Below are 22,781 nucleotides of genomic sequence, written 5' to 3'. Positions count from 1 at the left end.
GTGGTTGACTACATTGAATGGAGGCTTCTAGATTGTCGATCTGCCAAAAGTGGTGTTGTGTCTGTTGCAACATGTGGGATGTTGAAAATAAAAAAAATGGGAGTGTTTATTTACCTTTTTCTTTTATATTCAAGAAAAATGATCTCCCCCTCTTGTGCCTCCAGCCCATCACACACTTCCACATCACCAACCTTCTTCCTATCACAACTTCCTTCCCACCCACACCACTCACTTCCTTACCACCCACACCACCACCACAGCTATCCACACCTCCTGGATGCCCAACCATCAACCACACACACACACACACACTAACACTTACCTTAACATACTCCATTGCCATGCTCTGCTGCCACAATTTCTCCAAACCAGCTTCAGTGTCTTCACAGGACTTGAACTGCCAACCTCTGTGCTCCAAGGCAGAAGCTCTAACCACTAGACCGTGAGAGCTACTTGGAAAATGGCAAGGATGACTGTGGTCTAGACCTGCCCCGCCCCGCCCCAACCCCCCCCCCCCCCCCTTCCTCTGTACAGTTACTCTGTGTGCCAAAACAACCTAGACCTCGGTCGCTGCATTTGGTTGACAAGCAGCTCCCACGGCCTGGTGGTTAGAGCAGCAGCCTTGGAGTGCAGAGTTCGAGAGTTCGAACCCTGTGAAGATCGTGACGATGGAAGCTGTTAAAAGAGATGGATCGTGGATGATGTTGGTGGATAAATGGACTGAGGTGAGGTGGATGTCAAGGAGAGCAGATTGCGGAATAATGGATCGTCGACCTGGAGGATGTCGATAGGTGGACTGAGGTGAGGAGGATGTCAAGGAGAACAGATGTTGAGGTAAGTGGTCAGAGGGTGAAGTGGTGGGAGGCGGTCGACTACATCGAATGGAGGCTTCTAGGTTGTCGATCTGCCAAAAGTGGTGTTGTGTCTGTTGCAACATGTGGGATGTTGAAAATAAAAAAATGGGAGTGTTTATTTGCCTTTTTTTTTTTTTATATTCAAGAAAAATGATCTCCCCCTCTAGTGCCTCCAGCCCATCACACACTTCCACATCACCAACCTTCTTCCTATCACAACTTCCTTCCCCACCACACCACTCACTTCCTTACCACCCACACCACCACCACAGCTATCCACACCTCCAACACCTTCTGGATGCCCAACCATCAACCACACACACACACACTAACACTTACCTTAACATACTCCATTGCCATGCTCTGCTGCCACAATTTCTCCAAACCAGCTTCAGTGTCTTCACAGGACTTGAACTGCCAACCTCTGTGCTCCAAGGCAGAAGCTCTAACCACTAGACCGTGAGAGCTACTTGGAAAATGGCAAGGAGGACTGTGGTCTAGACCTGCCCTGCCCCGCCCCGCCCCAACCCCCCCCCCTTCCTCTGTACAGTTACTCTGTGTGCCAAAACAACCTAGACCTCGGTCGCTGCATTTGGTTGACAAGCAGCTCCCACGGCCTGGTGGTTAGAGCAGCAGCCTTGGAGTGCAGAGGTCGAGAGTTCGAACCCTGTGAAGATCGTGACGATGGAAGCTGTTAAAAGAGATGGATCGTGGATGATGTCGGTGGATAAATGGACTGAGGTGAGGTGGATGTCAAGGAGAGCAGATTGCGGAATAATGGATCGTTGACCTGGAGGATGTCGATAGGTGGACTGAGGTGAGGAGGATGTCAAGGAGAACAGATGTTGAGGTAAGTGGTCAGAGGGTGAAGTGGTGGGAGGTGGTCGACTACATCGAATGGAGGCTTCTAGGTTGTCGATCTGCCAAAAGTGGTGTTGTGTCTGTTGCAACATGTGGGATGTTGAAAATAAAAAAATGGGAGTGTTTATTTGCCTTTTTTTTTTTTTTATATTCAAGAAAAATGATCTCCCCCTCTAGTGCCTCCAGCCCATCACACACTTCCACATCACCAACCTTCTTCCTATCACACCTTCCTTCCCACCCACACCACTCACTTCCTTACCACCCACACCACCACCACAGCTATCCACACCTCCAACACCTTCTGGATGCCCAACCATCAACCACACACACACACACACACACACACACACACACACACACACACACACACACACACTCCATTGCCATGCTCTGCTGCCACAATTTCTCCAAACCAGCTTCAGTGTCTTCACAGGACTTGAACTGCCAACCTCTGTGCTCCAAGGCAGAAGCTCTAACCACTAGACCATGAGAGCTACTTGGAAAATGGCAAGGATGACTGTGGTCTAGACCTGCCCCGCCCCGCCCCAACCCCCCCCCCCCCCCCCCCCCCCCCCTTCCTCTGTACAGTTACTCTGTGTGCCAAAACAACCTAGACCTCGGTCGCTGCATTTGGTTGACAAGCAGCTCCCACGGCCTGGTGGTTAGAGCAGCAGCCTTGGAGTGCAGAGGTCGAGAGTTCGAATCCTGTGAAGATCGTGACGATGGAAGCTGTTAAAAGAGATGGATCGTGGATGATGTCGGTGGATAAATGGACTGAGGTGAGGTGGATGTCAAGGAGAGCAGATTGCGGAATAATGGATCGTCGACCTGGAGGATGTCGATAGGTGGACTGAGGTGAGGAGGATGTCAAGGAGAACAGATGTTGAGGTAAGTGGTCAGAGGGTGAAGTGGTGGGAGGTGGTCGACTACATCGAATGGAGGCTTCTAGGTTGTCGATCTGCCAAAAGTGGTGTTGTGTCTGTTGCAACATGTGGGATGTTGAAAATAAAAAAATGGGAGTGTTTATTTGCCTTTTTTTTTTTTTTATATTCAAGAAAAATGATCTCCCCCTCTAGTGCCTCCAGCCCATCACACACTTCCACATCACCAACCTTCTTCCTATCACACCTTCCTTCCCAACCACACCACTCACTTCCTTACCACCCACACCACCACCACAGCTATCCACACCTCCAACACCTTCTGGATGCCCAACCATCAACCACACACACACACACACACACACACACACACACACACACACACACACACACCTTAACATACTCCATTGCCATGCTCTGCTGCCACAATTTCTCCAAACCAGCTTCAGTGTCTTCACAGGACTTGAACTGCCAACCTCTGTGCTCCAAGGCAGAATCTCTAACCACTAGACCGTGAGAGCTACTTGGAAAATGGCAAGGAGGACTGTGTTCTTGAACTGTCTTGACAAAAAAAGAGAAAACGAGCAGAGGGGGGCTCGAACCTAAGACCGAGCTACCTCTTAGGCTTGCAATATCTAAATTCGAGCCCCCCTCTCTTTATGGCACGCAGGACATGCAGATCATAAGTACTGGAACGATTGAGAGCTTTAAATGTAGGTAATGTACAAATCTGTATAACTTTTTGGCACCAGTTGATTTCCAAAAATACATTTTTTCCCACCGGTTCATATACATTTAACTGGGACAGTACAGGCTAGCCGAGAGCTAGGTAGGACTTAGGTTCGAGTCCCCCACTCTGTGCGCTTAATTTAGCCTTCCATGTCTTGTGGGGGTATAGCTCAGTGGTAGAGCATTTGACTGCAGATCAAGAGGTCCTTGGTTCAAATCCGAGTGCCCCCTAATCCCCCTTTTTTTTGCTTTCGAACTGAACCATATCCCACATATGTAGTTTATTGCTGAAAATTAGCAATGTCGAGGTACATGCGTGCCACATATTGCAGGGGTATAGCTCAGTGGTAGAGCCGGTTCAAGAGGTCCTTGGTTCAAATCCAAGTGCCCGCTAATGCACAATTTTTTCTTTACAGCTCAACCATATCTCATGTTTGTAGTTTATTGCAAAACATTTGCAATGTTGAGGTACAGACATTGTAAATTTTTTTGGGCCAAAAAAAAAAAAAAGGACCATAGAACTTCCTCTTGTAGCATACAGCAGCTGATAAGTATTGGAAGAGTTAAGAGCTTTAAATACAAGTCATTTCCAAATCTGTATAACTTTTTGGCACCGGTTAATAAAAAAAAAAAATTGCCACACGAGTATCCCTTTAAGATCCACGAATGTAACTTTAATCTTTTTGTGGTCTGACAAAACTTACATCTAAAAAAATAAGGTACGAGAACATGCCACCAACTACTCCAAACCCCTTAGAACACCGACATCCACATGTTTTTATATATGGACAATAAAAGCAAGGCCATTTCCTCCATCTGCTACCAAGGGGGTTCAAACCCATGAAGTTGAATTCAACCAATACAGCAGGGGATTTGAACAAACAACCTTCATGCTGCTAGGCTGCAAGGCTAACCACTGAGCTGTGAGGGATCTTGACACAGCGAGCAGAGTGCTAGATCCGTCTTAGGTTCGAGTAACCGCCCCGTACCAAAACCCTCCCCCCCCCTTCCTCTGTACATTTAATCTGTGTGCCAAAACAACCTAGACCTTGGTCGCCGCATTTGGTTGACAAGCAGCTCCCACGGCCTGGTGGTTAGAGCAGCAGCCTTGGAGTGCAGAGGTCGAGAGTTCGAATCCTGTGAAGATCGTGACGATGGAAGCTGTTAAAAGAGATGGATCGTGGACGATGTCGGTGGATAAATGGACTGAGGTGAGGTGGATGTCAAGGAGAGCAGATTGCGGGATAATGGATCGTGGACCTGGAGGATGTCGATGGGTGGACTGAGGTGAGGAGGATGTCAAGGAAAACAGATGTTGAGGTAAGTGGTGGGAGGTGGTTGACTACATCGAATGGAGGCTTCTAGATTGTCGATCTGCCAAAAGTGGTGTTGTGTCTGTTGCAACATGTGGGATGTTGAAAATAAAAAAAATGGGAGTGTTTATTTACCTTTTTCTTTTATATTCAAGAAAAATGATCTCCCCCTCTTGTGCCTCCAGCCCATCACACACTTCCACATCACCAACCTTCTTCCTATCACAACTTCCTTCCCACCCACACCACTCACTTCCTTACCACCCACACCACCACCACAGCTATCCACACCTCCTGGATGCCCAACCATCAACCACACACACACACACACACACACACACACTAACACTTACCTTAACATACTCCATTGCCATGCTCTGCTGCCACAAATTCTCCAAACCAGCTTCAGTGTCTTCACAGGACTTGAACTGCCAACCTCTGTGCTCCAAGGCAGAAGCTCTAACCACTAGACCGTGAGAGCTACTTGGAAAATGGCAAGGATGACTGTGGTCTAGACCTGCCCCGCCCCGCCCCAACCCCCCCCCCCCTTCCTCTGTACAGTTACTCTGTGTGCCAAAACAACCTAGACCTCGGTCGCTGCGTTTGGTTGACAAGCAGCTCCCACGGCCTGGTGGTTAGAGCAGCAGCCTTGGAGTGCAGAGGTCGAGAGTTCGAATCCTGTGAAGATCGTGACGATGGAAGCTGTTAAAAGAGATGGATCGTGGATGATGTTGGTGGATAAATGGACTGAGGTGAGGTGGATGTCAAGGAGAGCAGATTGTGGAATAATGGATCGTGGACCTGGAGGATGTCGATAGGTGGACTGAGGTGAGGAGGATGTCAAGGAGAACAGATGTTGAGGTAAGTGGTCAGAGGGTGAAGTGGTGGGAGGTGGTCGACTACATCGAATGGAGGCTTCTAGGTTGTCGATCTGCCAAAAGTGGTGTTGTGTCTGTTGCAACATGTGGGATGTTGAAAATAAAAAAATGGGAGTGTTTATTTGCCTTTTTTTTTTTTATATTCAAGAAAAATGATCTCCCCCTAGTGCCTCCAGCCCATCACACACTTCCACATCACCAACCTTCTTCCTATCACACCTTCCTTCCCACCCACACCACTCACTTCCTTACCACCCACACCACCACCACAGCTATCCACACCTCCAACACCTTCTGGATGCCCAACCATCAACCACACACACACACACACACACACTAACACTTACCTTAACATACTCCATTGCCATGCTCTGCTGCCACAATTTCTTCAAACCAGCTTCAGTGTCTTCACAGGACTTGAACTGCCAACCTCTGTGCTCCAAGGCAGAAGCTCTAACCACTAGACCGTGAGAGCTACTTGGAAAATGGCAAGGAGGACTGTGGTCTTGAACTGTCTTGACAAAAAAAGAGAAAACGAGCAGAGGGGGGCTCGAACCTAAGACCGAGCTACCTCTTAGGCTTGCAATATCTAAATTCGAGCCCCCCTCTCTTTATGGCACGCAGGACATGCAGATCATAAGTACTGGAACGATTGAGAGCTTTAAATGTAGGTAATGTACAAATCTGTATAACTTTTTGGCACCAGTTGATTTCCAAAAATACATTTTTTCCCACCGGTTCATATACATTTAACTGGGACAGTACAGGCTAGCCGAGAGCTAGGTAGGACTTAGGTTCGAGTCCCCCACTCTGTGCGCTTAATTTAGCCTTCCATGTCTTGTGGGGGTATAGCTCAGTGGTAGAGCATTTGACTGCAGATCAAGAGGTCCTTGGTTCAAATCCGAGTGCCCCCTAATCCCCCTTTTTTTTGCTTTCGAACTGAACCATATCCCACATATGTAGTTTATTGCTGAAAATTAGCAATGTCGAGGTACATGCGTGCCACATATTGCAGGGGTATAGCTCAGTGGTAGAGCCGGTTCAAGAGGTCCTTGGTTCAAATCCAAGTGCCCGCTAATGCACAATTTTTTCTTTACAGCTCAACCATATCTCATGTTTGTAGTTTATTGCAAAACATTTGCAATGTTGAGGTACAGACATTGTAAATTTTTTTGGGCCAAAAAAAAAAAAAGGACCATAGAACTTCCTCTTGTAGCATACAGCAGCTGATAAGTATTGGAAGAGTTAAGAGCTTTAAATACAAGTCATTTCCAAATCTGTATAACTTTTTGGCACCGGTTAATAAAAAAAAAAAATTGCCACACGAGTATCCCTTTAAGATCCACGAATGTAACTTTAATCTTTTTGTGGTCTGACAAAACTTACAACTAAAAAAATAAGGTACGAGAACATGCCACCAACTACTCCAAACCCCTTAGAACACCGACATCCACATGTTTTTATATATGGACAATAAAAGCAAGGCCATTTCCTCCATCTGCTACCAAGGGGGTTCAAACCCATGAAGTTGGATTCAACCAATACAGCAGGGGATTTGAACAAACAACCTTCATGCTGCTAGGCTGCAAGGCTAACCACTGAGCTGTGAGGGATCTTGACACAGCGAGCAGAGTGCTAGATCCGTTGTAGGTTCGAGTAACCGCCCCGTACCAAAACCCTCCCCCCCCCCCCCTTCCTCTGTACATTTAATCTGTGTGCCAAAACAACCTAGACCTTGGTCGCCGCATATGGTTGACAAGCAGCTCCCACAGCCTGGTGGTTAGAGCAGCAGCCTTGGAGTGCAGAGGTCGAGAGTTCGAATCCTGTGAAGATCGTGACGATGGAAGCTGTTAAAAGAGATGGATCGTGGACGATGTCGGTGCATAAATGGACTGAGGTGAGGTGGATGTCAAGGAGAGCAGATTGCGGAATAATGGATCGTGGACCTGGAGGATGTCGATGGGTGGACTGAGGTGAGGAGGATGTCAAGGAAAACAGATGTTGAGGTAAGTGGTCAGAGGGTGAAGTGGTGGGAGGTGGTTGACTACATCGAATGGAGGCTTCTAGATTGTCGATCTGCCAAAAGTGGTGTTGTGTCTGTTGCAACATGTGGGATGTTGAAAATAAAAAAAATGGGAGTGTTTATTTACCTTTTTCTTTTATATTCAAGAAAAATGATCTCCCCCTCTTGTGCCTCCAGCCCATCACACACTTCCACATCACCAACCTTCTTCCTATCACAACTTCCTTCCCACCCACACCACTCACTTCCTTACCACCCACACCACCACCACAGCTATCCACACCTCCTGGATGCCCAACCATCAACCACACACACACACACACACACTAACACTTACCTTAACATACTCCATTGCCATGCTCTGCTGCCACAATTTCTCCAAACCAGCTTCAGTGTCTTCACAGGACTTGAACTGCCAACCTCTGTGCTCCAAGGCAGAAGCTCTAACCACTAGACCGTGAGAGCTACTTGGAAAATGGCAAGGAGGACTGTGGTCTAGACCTGCCCTGCCCCGCCCCGCCCCAACCCCCCCCCCTTCCTCTGTACAGTTACTCTGTGTGCCAAAACAACCTAGACCTCGGTCGCTGCATTTGGTTGACAAGCAGCTCCCACGGCCTGGTGGTTAGAGCAGCAGCCTTGGAGTGCAGAGGTCGAGAGTTCGAACCCTGTGAAGATCGTGACGATGGAAGCTGTTAAAAGAGATGGATCGTGGATGATGTCGGTGGATAAATGGACTGAGGTGAGGTGGATGTCAAGGAGAGCAGATTGCGGAATAATGGATCGTTGACCTGGAGGATGTCGATAGGTGGACTGAGGTGAGGAGGATGTCAAGGAGAACAGATGTTGAGGTAAGTGGTCAGAGGGTGAAGTGGTGGGAGGTGGTCGACTACATCGAATGGAGGCTTCTAGGTTGTCGATCTGCCAAAAGTGGTGTTGTGTCTGTTGCAACATGTGGGATGTTGAAAATAAAAAAATGGGAGTGTTTATTTGCCTTTTTTTTTTTTTTATATTCAAGAAAAATGATCTCCCCCTCTAGTGCCTCCAGCCCATCACACACTTCCACATCACCAACCTTCTTCCTATCACACCTTCCTTCCCACCCACACCACTCACTTCCTTACCACCCACACCACCACCACAGCTATCCACACCTCCAACACCTTCTGGATGCCCAACCATCAACCACACACACACACACACACACACACACACACACACACACACACACACTCCATTGCCATGCTCTGCTGCCACAATTTCTCCAAACCAGCTTCAGTGTCTTCACAGGACTTGAACTGCCAACCTCTGTGCTCCAAGGCAGAAGCTCTAACCACTAGACCATGAGAGCTACTTGGAAAATGGCAAGGATGACTGTGGTCTAGACCTGCCCCGCCCCGCCCCAACCCCCCCCCCCCCCCCTTCCTCTGTACAGTTACTCTGTGTGCCAAAACAACCTAGACCTCGGTCGCTGCATTTGGTTGACAAGCAGCTCCCACGGCCTGGTGGTTAGAGCAGCAGCCTTGGAGTGCAGAGGTCGAGAGTTCGAATCCTGTGAAGATCGTGACGATGGAAGCTGTTAAAAGAGATGGATCGTGGATGATGTCGGTGGATAAATGGACTGAGGTGAGGTGGATGTCAAGGAGAGCAGATTGCGGAATAATGGATCGTCGACCTGGAGGATGTCGATAGGTGGACTGAGGTGAGGAGGATGTCAAGGAGAACAGATGTTGAGGTAAGTGGTCAGAGGGTGAAGTGGTGGGAGGTGGTCGACTACATCGAATGGAGGCTTCTAGGTTGTCGATCTGCCAAAAGTGGTGTTGTGTCTGTTGCAACATGTGGGATGTTGAAAATAAAAAAATGGGAGTGTTTATTTGCCTTTTTTTTTTTTTTATATTCAAGAAAAATGATCTCCCCCTCTAGTGCCTCCAGCCCATCACACACTTCCACATCACCAACCTTCTTCCTATCACACCTTCCTTCCCAACCACACCACTCACTTCCTTACCACCCACACCACCACCACAGCTATCCACACCTCCAACACCTTCTGGATGCCCAACCATCACACACACACACACACACACACACACACACACACACACACACACACACACACACACACACCTTAACATACTCCATTGCCATGCTCTGCTGCCACAATTTCTCCAAACCAGCTTCAGTGTCTTCACAGGACTTGAACTGCCAACCTCTGTGCTCCAAGGCAGAATCTCTAACCACTAGACCGTGAGAGCTACTTGGAAAATGGCAAGGAGGACTGTGTTCTTGAACTGTCTTGACAAAAAAAGAGAAAACGAGCAGAGGGGGGCTCGAACCTAAGACCGAGCTACCTCTTAGGCTTGCAATATCTAAATTCGAGCCCCCCTCTCTTTATGGCACGCAGGACATGCAGATCATAAGTACTGGAACGATTGAGAGCTTTAAATGTAGGTAATGTACAAATCTGTATAACTTTTTGGCACCAGTTGATTTCCAAAAATACATTTTTTCCCACCGGTTCATATACATTTAACTGGGACAGTACAGGCTAGCCGAGAGCTAGGTAGGACTTAGGTTCGAGTCCCCCACTCTGTGCGCTTAATTTAGCCTTCCATGTCTTGTGGGGGTATAGCTCAGTGGTAGAGCATTTGACTGCAGATCAAGAGGTCCTTGGTTCAAATCCGAGTGCCCCCTAATCCCCCTTTTTTTTGCTTTCGAACTGAACCATATCCCACATATGTAGTTTATTGCTGAAAATTAGCAATGTCGAGGTACATGCGTGCCACATATTGCAGGGGTATAGCTCAGTGGTAGAGCCGGTTCAAGAGGTCCTTGGTTCAAATCCAAGTGCCTGCTAATGCACAATTTTTTCTTTACAGCTCAACCATATCTCATGTTTGTAGTTTATTGCAAAACATTTGCAATGTTGAGGTACAGACATTGTAAATTTTTTTGGGCCAAAAAAAAAAAAAAGGACCATAGAACTTCCTCTTGTAGCATACAGCAGCTGATAAGTATTGGAAGAGTTAAGAGCTTTAAATACAAGTCATTTCCAAATCTGTATAACTTTTTGGCACCGGTTAATAAAAAAAAAAAATTGCCACACGAGTATCCCTTTAAGATCCACGAATGTAACTTTAATCTTTTTGTGGTCTGACAAAACTTACATCTAAAAAAATAAGGTACGAGAACATGCCACCAACTACTCCAAACCCCTTAGAACACCGACATCCACATGTTTTTATATATGGACAATAAAAGCAAGGCCATTTCCTCCATCTGCTACCAAGGGGGTTCAAACCCATGAAGTTGAATTCAACCAATACAGCAGGGGATTTGAACAAACAACCTTCATGCTGCTAGGCTGCAAGGCTAACCACTGAGCTGTGAGGGATCTTGACACAGCGAGCAGAGTGCTAGATCCGTCTTAGGTTCGAGTAACCGCCCCGTACCAAAACCCTCCCCCCCCCTTCCTCTGTACATTTAATCTGTGTGCCAAAACAACCTAGACCTTGGTCGCCGCATTTGGTTGACAAGCAGCTCCCACGGCCTGGTGGTTAGAGCAGCAGCCTTGGAGTGCAGAGGTCGAGAGTTCGAATCCTGTGAAGATCGTGACGATGGAAGCTGTTAAAAGAGATGGATCGTGGACGATGTCGGTGGATAAATGGACTGAGGTGAGGTGGATGTCAAGGAGAGCAGATTGCGGAATAATGGATCGTGGACCTGGAGGATGTCGATGGGTGGACTGAGGTGAGGAGGATGTCAAGGAAAACAGATGTTGAGGTAAGTGGTGGGAGGTGGTTGACTACATCGAATGGAGGCTTCTAGATTGTCGATCTGCCAAAAGTGGTGTTGTGTCTGTTGCAACATGTGGGATGTTGAAAATAAAAAAATGGGAGTGTTTATTTGCCTTTTTTTTTTTTATATTCAAGAAAAATGATCTCCCCCTCTAGTGCCTCCAGCCCATCACACACTTCCACATCACCAACCTTCTTCCTATCACACCTTCCTTCCCACCCACACCACTCACTTCCTTACCACCCACACCACCACCACAGCTATCCACACCTCCAACACCTTCTGGATGCCCAACCATCAACCACACACACACACACACACACTAACACTTACCTTAACATACTCCATTGCCATGCTCTGCTGCCACAATTTCTTCAAACCAGCTTCAGTGTCTTCACAGGACTTGAACTGCCAACCTCTGTGCTCCAAGGCAGAAGCTCTAACCACTAGACCGTGAGAGCTACTTGGAAAATGGCAAGGAGGACTGTGGTCTTGAACTGTCTTGACAAAAAAAGAGAAAACGAGCAGAGGGGGGCTCGAACCTAAGACCGAGCTACCTCTTAGGCTTGCAATATCTAAATTCGAGCCCCCCTCTCTTTATGGCACGCAGGACATGCAGATCATAAGTACTGGAACGATTGAGAGCTTTAAATGTAGGTAATGTACAAATCTGTATAACTTTTTGGCACCAGTTGATTTCCAAAAATACATTTTTTCCCACCGGTTCATATACATTTAACTGGGACAGTACAGGCTAGCCGAGAGCTAGGTAGGACTTAGGTTCGAGTCCCCCACTCTGTGCGCTTAATTTAGCCTTCCATGTCTTGTGGGGGTATAGCTCAGTGGTAGAGCATTTGACTGCAGATCAAGAGGTCCTTGGTTCAAATCCGAGTGCCCCCTAATCCCCCTTTTTTTTGCTTTCGAACTGAACCATATCCCACATATGTAGTTTATTGCTGAAAATTAGCAATGTCGAGGTACATGCGTGCCACATATTGCAGGGGTATAGCTCAGTGGTAGAGCCGGTTCAAGAGGTCCTTGGTTCAAATCCAAGTGCCCGCTAATGCACAATTTTTTCTTTACAGCTCAACCATATCTCATGTTTGTAGTTTATTGCAAAACATTTGCAATGTTGAGGTACAGACATTGTAAATTTTTTTGGGCCAAAAAAAAAAAAAGGACCATAGAACTTCCTCTTGTAGCATACAGCAGCTGATAAGTATTGGAAGAGTTAAGAGCTTTAAATACAAGTCATTTCCAAATCTGTATAACTTTTTGGCACCGGTTAATAAAAAAAAAAAATTGCCACACGAGTATCCCTTTAAGATCCACGAATGTAACTTTAATCTTTTTGTGGTCTGACAAAACTTACAACTAAAAAAATAAGGTACGAGAACATGCCACCAACTACTCCAAACCCCTTAGAACACCGACATCCACATGTTTTTATATATGGACAATAAAAGCAAGGCCATTTCCTCCATCTGCTACCAAGGGGGTTCAAACCCATGAAGTTGAATTCAACCAATACAGCAGGGGATTTGAACAAACAACCTTCATGCTGCTAGGCTGCAAGGCTAACCACTGAGCTGTGAGGGATCTTGACACAGCGAGCAGAGTGCTAGATCCGTCTTAGGTTCGAGTAACCGCCCCGTACCAAAACCCTCCCCCCCCCTTCCTCTGTACATTTAATCTGTGTGCCAAAACAACCTAGACCTTGGTCGCCGCATTTGGTTGACAAGCAGCTCCCACGGCCTGGTGGTTAGAGCAGCAGCCTTGGAGTGCAGAGGTCGAGAGTTCGAATCCTGTGAAGATCGTGACGATGGAAGCTGTTAAAAGAGATGGATCGTGGACGATGTCGGTGGATAAATGGACTGAGGTGAGGTGGATGTCAAGGAGAGCAGATTGCGGAATAATGGATCGTGGACCTGGAGGATGTCGATGGGTGGACTGAGGTGAGGAGGATGTCAAGGAAAACAGATGTTGAGGTAAGTGGTCAGAGGGTGAAGTGGTGGGAGGTGGTTGACTACATTGAATGGAGGCTTCTAGATTGTCGATCTGCCAAAAGTGGTGTTGTGTCTGTTGCAACATGTGGGATGTTGAAAATAAAAAAAATGGGAGTGTTTATTTACCTTTTTCTTTTATATTCAAGAAAAATGATCTCCCCCTCTTGTGCCTCCAGCCCATCACACACTTCCACATCACCAACCTTCTTCCTATCACAACTTCCTTCCCACCCACACCACTCACTTCCTTACCACCCACACCACCACCACAGCTATCCACACCTCCTGGATGCCCAACCATCAACCACACACACACACACACACTAACACTTACCTTAACATACTCCATTGCCATGCTCTGCTGCCACAATTTCTCCAAACCAGCTTCAGTGTCTTCACAGGACTTGAACTGCCAACCTCTGTGCTCCAAGGCAGAAGCTCTAACCACTAGACCGTGAGAGCTACTTGGAAAATGGCAAGGATGACTGTGGTCTAGACCTGCCCCGCCCCGCCCCAACCCCCCCCCCCCCCCCTTCCTCTGTACAGTTACTCTGTGTGCCAAAACAACCTAGACCTCGGTCGCTGCATTTGGTTGACAAGCAGCTCCCACGGCCTGGTGGTTAGAGCAGCAGCCTTGGAGTGCAGAGTTCGAGAGTTCGAACCCTGTGAAGATCGTGACGATGGAAGCTGTTAAAAGAGATGGATCGTGGATGATGTTGGTGGATAAATGGACTGAGGTGAGGTGGATGTCAAGGAGAGCAGATTGCGGAATAATGGATCGTCGACCTGGAGGATGTCGATAGGTGGACTGAGGTGAGGAGGATGTCAAGGAGAACAGATGTTGAGGTAAGTGGTCAGAGGGTGAAGTGGTGGGAGGCGGTCGACTACATCGAATGGAGGCTTCTAGGTTGTCGATCTGCCAAAAGTGGTGTTGTGTCTGTTGCAACATGTGGGATGTTGAAAATAAAAAAATGGGAGTGTTTATTTGCCTTTTTTTTTTTTTATATTCAAGAAAAATGATCTCCCCCTCTAGTGCCTCCAGCCCATCACACACTTCCACATCACCAACCTTCTTCCTATCACAACTTCCTTCCCCACCACACCACTCACTTCCTTACCACCCACACCACCACCACAGCTATCCACACCTCCAACACCTTCTGGATGCCCAACCATCAACCACACACACACACACTAACACTTACCTTAACATACTCCATTGCCATGCTCTGCTGCCACAATTTCTCCAAACCAGCTTCAGTGTCTTCACAGGACTTGAACTGCCAACCTCTGTGCTCCAAGGCAGAAGCTCTAACCACTAGACCGTGAGAGCTACTTGGAAAATGGCAAGGAGGACTGTGGTCTAGACCTGCCCTGCCCCGCCCCGCCCCAACCCCCCCCCCTTCCTCTGTACAGTTACTCTGTGTGCCAAAACAACCTAGACCTCGGTCGCTGCATTTGGTTGACAAGCAGCTCCCACGGCCTGGTGGTTAGAGCAGCAGCCTTGGAGTGCAGAGGTCGAGAGTTCGAACCCTGTGAAGATCGTGACGATGGAAGCTGTTAAAAGAGATGGATCGTGGATGATGTCGGTGGATAAATGGACTGAGGTGAGGTGGATGTCAAGGAGAGCAGATTGCGGAATAATGGATCGTTGACCTGGAGGATGTCGATAGGTGGACTGAGGTGAGGAGGATGTCAAGGAGAACAGATGTTGAGGTAAGTGGTCAGAGGGTGAAGTGGTGGGAGGTGGTCGACTACATCGAATGGAGGCTTCTAGGTTGTCGATCTGCCAAAAGTGGTGTTGTGTCTGTTGCAACATGTGGGATGTTGAAAATAAAAAAATGGGAGTGTTTATTTGCCTTTTTTTTTTTTTTATATTCAAGAAAAATGATCTCCCCCTCTACTGCCTCCAGCCCATCACACACTTCCACATCACCAACCTTCTTCCTATCACACCTTCCTTCCCACCCACACCACTCACTTCCTTACCACCCACACCACCACCACAGCTATCCACACCTCCAACACCTTCTGGATGCCCAACCATCAACACACACACACACACACACACACACACACACACACACACACACACACACACACTCCATTGCCATGCTCTGCTGCCACAATTTCTCCAAACCAGCTTCAGTGTCTTCACAGGACTTGAACTGCCAACCTCTGTGCTCCAAGGCAGAAGCTCTAACCACTAGACCATGAGAGCTACTTGGAAAATGGCAAGGATGACTGTGGTCTAGACCTGCCCCGCCCCGCCCCAACCCCCCCCCCCTTCCTCTGTACAGTTACTCTGTGTGCCAAAACAACCTAGACCTCGGTCGCTGCATTTGGTTGACAAGCAGCTCCCACGGCCTGGTGGTTAGAGCAGCAGCCTTGGAGTGCAGAGGTCGAGAGTTCGAATCCTGTGAAGATCGTGACGATGGAAGCTGTTAAAAGAGATGGATCGTGGATGATGTCGGTGGATAAATGGACTGAGGTGAGGTGGATGTCAAGGAGAGCATTGCGGAATAATGGATCGTCGACCTGGAGGATGTCGATAGGTGGACTGAGGTGAGGAGGATGTCAAGGAGAACAGATGTTGAGGTAAGTGGTCAGAGGGTGAAGTGGTGGGAGGTGGTCGACTACATCGAATGGAGGCTTCTAGGTTGTCGATCTGCCAAAAGTGGTGTTGTGTCTGTTGCAACATGTGGGATGTTGAAAATAAAAAAATGGGAGTGTTTATTTGCCTTTTTTTTTTTTTTATATTCAAGAAAAATGATCTCCCCCTCTAGTGCCTCCAGCCCATCACACACTTCCACATCACCAACCTTCTTCCTATCACACCTTCCTTCCCAACCACACCACTCACTTCCTTACCACCCACACCACCACCACAGCTATCCACACCTCCAACACCTTCTGGATGCCCAACCATCAACACACACACACACACACACACACACACACACACACACACACACACACACACCTTAACATACTCCATTGCCATGCTCTGCTGCCACAATTTCTCCAAACCAGCTTCAGTGTCTTCACAGGACTTGAACTGCCAACCTCTGTGCTCCAAGGCAGAATCTCTAACCACTAGACCGTGAGAGCTACTTGGAAAATGGCAAGGAGGACTGTGTTCTTGAACTGTCTTGACAAAAAAAGAGAAAACGAGCAGAGGGGGGCTCGAACCTAAGACCGAGCTACCTCTTAGGCTTGCAATATCTAAATTCGAGCCCCCCTCTCTTTATGGCACGCAGGACATGCAGATCATAAGTACTGGAACGATTGAGAGCTTTAAATGTAGGTAATGTACAAATCTGTATAACTTTTTGGCACCAGTTGATTTCCAAAAATACATTTTTTCCCACCGGTTCATATACATTTAACTGGGACAGTACAGGCTAGCCGAGAGCTAGGTAGGACTTAGGTTCGAGTCCCCCACTCTGTGCGCTTAATTTAGCCTTCCATGTCTTGTGGGGGTATAGCTCAGTGGTAGAGCATTTGACTGCAGATCAAGAGGTCCTTGGTTCAAATCCGAGTGCCCCCTAATCCCCCTTTTTTTTGCTTTCGAACTGAACCATATCCCACATATGTAGTTTATTGCTGAAAATTAGCAATGTCGAGGTACATGCGTGCCACATATTGCAGGGGTATAGCTCAGTGGTAGAGCCGGTTCAAGAGGTCCTTGGTTCAAATCCAAGTGCCCGCTAATGCACAATTTTTTCTTTACAGCTCAACCATATCTCATGTTTGTAGTTTATTGCAAAACATTTGCAATGTTGAGGTACAGACATTGTAAATTTTTTTGGGCCAAAAAAAAAAAAAAGGACCATAGAACTTCCTCTTGTAGCATACAGCAGCTGATAAGTATTGGAAGAGTTAAGAGCTTTAAATACAAGTCATTTCCAAATCTGTATAACTTTTTGGCACCGGTTAATAAAAAAAAAAAATTGCCACACGAGTATCCCTTTAAGATCCACGAATGTAACTTTAATCTTTTTGTGGTCTGACAAAACTTACATCTAAAAAAATAAGGTACGAGAACATGCCACCAACTACTCCAAACCCCTTAGAACACCGACATCCACATGTTTTTATATATGGACAATAAAAGCAAGGCCATTTCCTCCATCTGCTACCAAGGGGGTTCAAACCCATGAAGTTGAATTCAACCAATACAGCAGGGGATTTGAACAAACAACCTTCATGCTGCTAGGCTGCAAGGCTAACCACTGAGCTGTGAGGGATCTTGACACAGCGAGCAGAGTGCTAGATCCGTCTTAGGTTCGAGTAACCGCCCCGTACCAAAACCCTCCCCCCCCCTTCCTCTGTACATTTAATCTGTGTGCCAAAACAACCTAGACCTTGGTCGCCGCATTTGGTTGACAAGCAGCTCCCACGGCCTGGTGGTTAGAGCAGCAGCCTTGGAGTGCAGAGGTCGAGAGTTCGAATCCTGTGAAGATCGTGACGATGGAAGCTGTTAAAAGAGATGGATCGTGGACGATGTCGGTGGATAAATGGACTGAGGTGAGGTGGATGTCAAGGAGAGCAGATTGCGGGATAATGGATCGTGGACCTGGAGGATGTCGATGGGTGGACTGAGGTGAGGAGGATGTCAAGGAAAACAGATGTTGAGGTAAGTGGTGGGAGGTGGTTGACTACATCGAATGGAGGCTTCTAGATTGTCGATCTGCCAAAAGTGGTGTTGTGTCTGTTGCAACATGTGGGATGTTGAAAATAAAAAAAATGGGAGTGTTTATTTACCTTTTTCTTTTATATTCAAGAAAAATGATCTCCCCCTCTTGTGCCTCCAGCCCATCACACACTTCCACATCACCAACCTTCTTCCTATCACAACTTCCTTCCCACCCACACCACTCACTTCCTTACCACCCACACCACCACCACAGCTATCCACACCTCCTGGATGCCCAACCATCAACCACACACACACACACACACACACACACACTAACACTTACCTTAACATACTCCATTGCCATGCTCTGCTGCCACAAATTCTCCAAACCAGCTTCAGTGTCTTCACAGGACTTGAACTGCCAACCTCTGTGCTCCAAGGCAGAAGCTCTAACCACTAGACCGTGAGAGCTACTTGGAAAATGGCAAGGATGACTGTGGTCTAGACCTGCCCCGCCCCGCCCCAACCCCCCCCCCCCTTCCTCTGTACAGTTACTCTGTGTGCCAAAACAACCTAGACCTCGGTCGCTGCGTTTGGTTGACAAGCAGCTCCCACGGCCTGGTGGTTAGAGCAGCAGCCTTGGAGTGCAGAGGTCGAGAGTTCGAATCCTGTGAAGATCGTGACGATGGAAGCTGTTAAAAGAGATGGATCGTGGATGATGTTGGTGGATAAATGGACTGAGGTGAGGTGGATGTCAAGGAGAGCAGATTGTGGAATAATGGATCGTGGACCTGGAGGATGTCGATAGGTGGACTGAGGTGAGGAGGATGTCAAGGAGAACAGATGTTGAGGTAAGTGGTCAGAGGGTGAAGTGGTGGGAGGTGGTCGACTACATCGAATGGAGGCTTCTAGGTTGTCGATCTGCCAAAAGTGGTGTTGTGTCTGTTGCAACATGTGGGATGTTGAAAATAAAAAAATGGGAGTGTTTATTTGCCTTTTTTTTTTTTATATTCAAGAAAAATGATCTCCCCCTCTAGTGCCTCCAGCCCATCACACACTTCCACATCACCAACCTTCTTCCTATCACACCTTCCTTCCCACCCACACCACTCACTTCCTTACCACCCACACCACCACCACAGCTATCCACACCTCCAACACCTTCTGGATGCCCAACCATCAACCACACACACACACACACACACTAACACTTACCTTAACATACTCCATTGCCATGCTCTGCTGCCACAATTTCTTCAAACCAGCTTCAGTGTCTTCACAGGACTTGAACTGCCAACCTCTGTGCTCCAAGGCAGAAGCTCTAACCACTAGACCGTGAGAGCTACTTGGAAAATGGCAAGGAGGACTGTGGTCTTGAACTGTCTTGACAAAAAAAGAGAAAACGAGCAGAGGGGGGCTCGAACCTAAGACCGAGCTACCTCTTAGGCTTGCAATATCTAAATTCGAGCCCCCCTCTCTTTATGGCACGCAGGACATGCAGATCATAAGTACTGGAACGATTGAGAGCTTTAAATGTAGGTAATGTACAAATCTGTATAACTTTTTGGCACCAGTTGATTTCCAAAAATACATTTTTTCCCACCGGTTCATATACATTTAACTGGGACAGTACAGGCTAGCCGAGAGCTAGGTAGGACTTAGGTTCGAGTCCCCCACTCTGTGCGCTTAATTTAGCCTTCCATGTCTTGTGGGGGTATAGCTCAGTGGTAGAGCATTTGACTGCAGATCAAGAGGTCCTTGGTTCAAATCCGAGTGCCCCCTAATCCCCCTTTTTTTTGCTTTCGAACTGAACCATATCCCACATATGTAGTTTATTGCTGAAAATTAGCAATGTCGAGGTACATGCGTGCCACATATTGCAGGGGTATAGCTCAGTGGTAGAGCCGGTTCAAGAGGTCCTTGGTTCAAATCCAAGTGCCCGCTAATGCACAATTTTTTCTTTACAGCTCAACCATATCTCATGTTTGTAGTTTATTGCAAAACATTTGCAATGTTGAGGTACAGACATTGTAAATTTTTTTGGGCCAAAAAAAAAAAAAGGACCATAGAACTTCCTCTTGTAGCATACAGCAGCTGATAAGTATTGGAAGAGTTAAGAGCTTTAAATACAAGTCATTTCCAAATCTGTATAACTTTTTGGCACCGGTTAATAAAAAAAAAAAATTGCCACACGAGTATCCCTTTAAGATCCACGAATGTAACTTTAATCTTTTTGTGGTCTGACAAAACTTACAACTAAAAAAATAAGGTACGAGAACATGCCACCAACTACTCCAAACCCCTTAGAACACCGACATCCACATGTTTTTATATATGGACAATAAAAGCAAGGCCATTTCCTCCATCTGCTACCAAGGGGGTTCAAACCCATGAAGTTGGATTCAACCAATACAGCAGGGGATTTGAACAAACAACCTTCATGCTGCTAGGCTGCAAGGCTAACCACTGAGCTGTGAGGGATCTTGACACAGCGAGCAGAGTGCTAGATCCGTTGTAGGTTCGAGTAACCGCCCCGTACCAAAACCCTCCCCCCCCCCCCCTTCCTCTGTACATTTAATCTGTGTGCCAAAACAACCTAGACCTTGGTCGCCGCATATGGTTGACAAGCAGCTCCCACAGCCTGGTGGTTAGAGCAGCAGCCTTGGAGTGCAGAGGTCGAGAGTTCGAATCCTGTGAAGATCGTGACGATGGAAGCTGTTAAAAGAGATGGATCGTGGACGATGTCGGTGCATAAATGGACTGAGGTGAGGTGGATGTCAAGGAGAGCAGATTGCGGAATAATGGATCGTGGACCTGGAGGATGTCGATGGGTGGACTGAGGTGAGGAGGATGTCAAGGAAAACAGATGTTGAGGTAAGTGGTCAGAGGGTGAAGTGGTGGGAGGTGGTTGACTACATCGAATGGAGGCTTCTAGATTGTCGATCTGCCAAAAGTGGTGTTGTGTCTGTTGCAACATGTGGGATGTTGAAAATAAAAAAAATGGGAGTGTTTATTTACCTTTTTCTTTTATATTCAAGAAAAATGATCTCCCCCTCTTGTGCCTCCAGCCCATCACACACTTCCACATCACCAACCTTCTTCCTATCACAACTTCCTTCCCACCCACACCACTCACTTCCTTACCACCCACACCACCACCACAGCTATCCACACCTCCTGGATGCCCAACCATCAACCACACACACACACACACACACTAACACTTACCTTAACATACTCCATTGCCATGCTCTGCTGCCACAATTTCTCCAAACCAGCTTCAGTGTCTTCACAGGACTTGAACTGCCAACCTCTGTGCTCCAAGGCAGAAGCTCTAACCACTAGACCGTGAGAGCTACTTGGAAAATGGCAAGGATGACTGTGGTCTAGACCTGCCCCGCCCCGCCCCAACCCCCCCCCCCCCCCCCTTCCTCTGTACAGTTACTCTGTGTGCCAAAACAACCTAGACCTCGGTCGCTGCATTTGGTTGACAAGCAGCTCCCACGGCCTGGTGGTTAGAGCAGCAGCCTTGGAGTGCAGAGTTCGAGAGTTCGAACCCTGTGAAGATCGTGACGATGGAAGCTGTTAAAAGAGATGGATCGTGGATGATGTTGGTGGATAAATGGACTGAGGTGAGGTGGATGTCAAGGAGAGCAGATTGCGGAATAATGGATCGTCGACCTGGAGGATGTCGATAGGTGGACTGAGGTGAGGAGGATGTCAAGGAGAACAGATGTTGAGGTAAGTGGTCAGAGGGTGAAGTGGTGGGAGGCGGTCGACTACATCGAATGGAGGCTTCTAGGTTGTCGATCTGCCAAAAGTGGTGTTGTGTCTGTTGCAACATGTGGGATGTTGAAAATAAAAAAATGGGAGTGTTTATTTGCCTTTTTTTTTTTTTATATTCAAGAAAAATGATCTCCCCCTCTAGTGCCTCCAGCCCATCACACACTTCCACATCACCAACCTTCTTCCTATCACACCTTCCTTCCCACCCACACCACTCACTTCCTTACCACCCACACCACCACCACAGCTATCCACACCTCCAACACCTTCTGGATGCCCAACCATCAACCACACACACACACTAACACTTACCTTAACATACTCCATTGCCATGCTCTGCTGCCACAATTTCTCCAAACCAGCTTCAGTGTCTTCACAGGACTTGAACTGCCAACCTCTGTGCTCCAAGGCAGAAGCTCTAACCACTAGACCGTGAGAGCTACTTGGAAAATGGCAAGGAGGACTGTGGTCTTGAACTGTCTTGACAAAAAAAGAGAAAACGAGCAGAGGGGGGCTCGAACCTAAGACCGAGCTACCTCTTAGGCTTGCAATATCTAAATTCGAGCCCCCCTCTCTTTATGGCACGCAGGACATGCAGATCATAAGTACTGGAACGATTGAGAGCTTTAAATGTAGGTAATGTACAAATCTGTATAACTTTTTGGCACCAGTTGATTTCCAAAAATACATTTTTTCCCACCGGTTCATATACATTTAACTGGGACAGTACAGGCTAGCCGAGAGCTAGGTAGGACTTAGGTTCGAGTCCCCCACTCTGTGCGCTTAATTTAGCCTTCCATGTCTTGTGGGGGTATAGCTCAGTGGTAGAGCATTTGACTGCAGATCAAGAGGTCCTTGGTTCAAATCCGAGTGCCCCCTAATCCCCCTTTTTTTTGCTTTCGAACTGAACCATATCCCACATATGTAGTTTATTGCTGAAAATTAGCAATGTCGAGGTACATGCGTGCCACATATTGCAGGGGTATAGCTCAGTGGTAGAGCCGGTTCAA

The 22,781-nt window shown here is 47.3% G+C and overlaps 7 non-coding genes across 7 annotated transcripts; all 7 read left to right on the top strand.

Annotated features, from left to right (window-relative positions):
* Nucleotides 1-3,487: 3,487 nt before the first annotated feature.
* TRNAC-GCA (transfer RNA cysteine (anticodon GCA)) lies at nt 3,488-3,559 on the top strand. Its single transcript has one exon. It is a non-coding gene; the product is annotated as a tRNA-Cys (tRNA).
* A 2,802-nt stretch (nt 3,560-6,361) lies between these two features.
* Nucleotides 6,362-6,433, top strand: TRNAC-GCA (transfer RNA cysteine (anticodon GCA)). Its single transcript has one exon. It is a non-coding gene; the product is annotated as a tRNA-Cys (tRNA).
* A 3,728-nt stretch (nt 6,434-10,161) lies between these two features.
* Nucleotides 10,162-10,233, top strand: TRNAC-GCA (transfer RNA cysteine (anticodon GCA)). The gene has a single exon. It is a non-coding gene; the product is annotated as a tRNA-Cys (tRNA).
* Nucleotides 10,234-12,165: 1,932 nt separating this feature from the next.
* On the top strand, nt 12,166-12,237 carry TRNAC-GCA (transfer RNA cysteine (anticodon GCA)). The gene has a single exon. It is a non-coding gene; the product is annotated as a tRNA-Cys (tRNA).
* Nucleotides 12,238-16,821: 4,584 nt separating this feature from the next.
* On the top strand, nt 16,822-16,893 carry TRNAC-GCA (transfer RNA cysteine (anticodon GCA)). The gene has a single exon. It is a non-coding gene; the product is annotated as a tRNA-Cys (tRNA).
* A 2,802-nt stretch (nt 16,894-19,695) lies between these two features.
* On the top strand, nt 19,696-19,767 carry TRNAC-GCA (transfer RNA cysteine (anticodon GCA)). Its single transcript has one exon. It is a non-coding gene; the product is annotated as a tRNA-Cys (tRNA).
* Nucleotides 19,768-22,578: 2,811 nt separating this feature from the next.
* On the top strand, nt 22,579-22,650 carry TRNAC-GCA (transfer RNA cysteine (anticodon GCA)). Its single transcript has one exon. It is a non-coding gene; the product is annotated as a tRNA-Cys (tRNA).
* Nucleotides 22,651-22,781: the final 131 nt, after the last annotated feature.

Source organism: Hyla sarda, chromosome 3, assembly GCF_029499605.1.
Source record: "Hyla sarda isolate aHylSar1 chromosome 3, aHylSar1.hap1, whole genome shotgun sequence".
In the NCBI taxonomy this organism is placed as follows: Eukaryota; Metazoa; Chordata; class Amphibia; order Anura; family Hylidae; genus Hyla; species Hyla sarda.
Note: the sequence above shows the minus strand (reverse complement) of the source record. Positions and strands in the feature narration are given on the sequence as shown.